Source organism: Octodon degus, unplaced genomic scaffold (genome assembly GCF_000260255.1).
Source record: "Octodon degus isolate 3935 unplaced genomic scaffold, OctDeg1.0 scaffold00022, whole genome shotgun sequence".
NCBI lineage: Eukaryota > Metazoa > Chordata > Mammalia > Rodentia > Octodontidae > Octodon > Octodon degus.
Window position 1 is genome coordinate 11,238,566 of NW_004524598.1, and position 674 is coordinate 11,239,239.

Here is a 674-nt window from a genome sequence, read left to right on the forward strand (position 1 = left end):
TTCCAATTTCGCTTTTCTGCTCCACAAAGAGGCCCCATAATGACAAGGGCAGTAAGGTTTCCTTAATAACGAACTAAAACTGTGGAACGAGCAAGACAGTGCAAGTCATCCTGGTTTCAGCTTCTCAAATGATAAGGATGAGCTATTTTTGCTTGCTTTCCCACATCCTTTTGGCCAGGATGATCATAAGACTGCTTAGTAACTGTCTTTCTTACAGAGATTCCTTTTTGCACATTACTCACATGGGTGTCGATGTGAAAAGGCACAGGTCCCAGTGGAGCTTTTTGACACCAAGATAGACAGCATAACTTTTTCAGTTCATTTATCAGACCCTCAACAATCTACTTTTCTTTGTCATCATCCACCATCTTTAAGGGTAACATATATAATGAGCAAAAAAAGCTTGAATGCTTTGTCTCCAGCATCTTTTTCCAGCACACAAAGTATCCAATTTTCACATCAAAATCAGGGGAGAAAATTGAGACCTTACAAGCCCACCAAGTCTTGATCTTTCACATACTACGAATAAACCAAGTGTATAAGAAAGCATAATGAAAAGTAAGTGAATCAGTGAATTCTATTAAAATCAAATTGAAGACTCTTTAAAAAGTAGGGGCAGGGGCTGGTGAGATGGCTCAGTGGTCTAAAGCACCTACTTAGAACAAGCTTAGCAA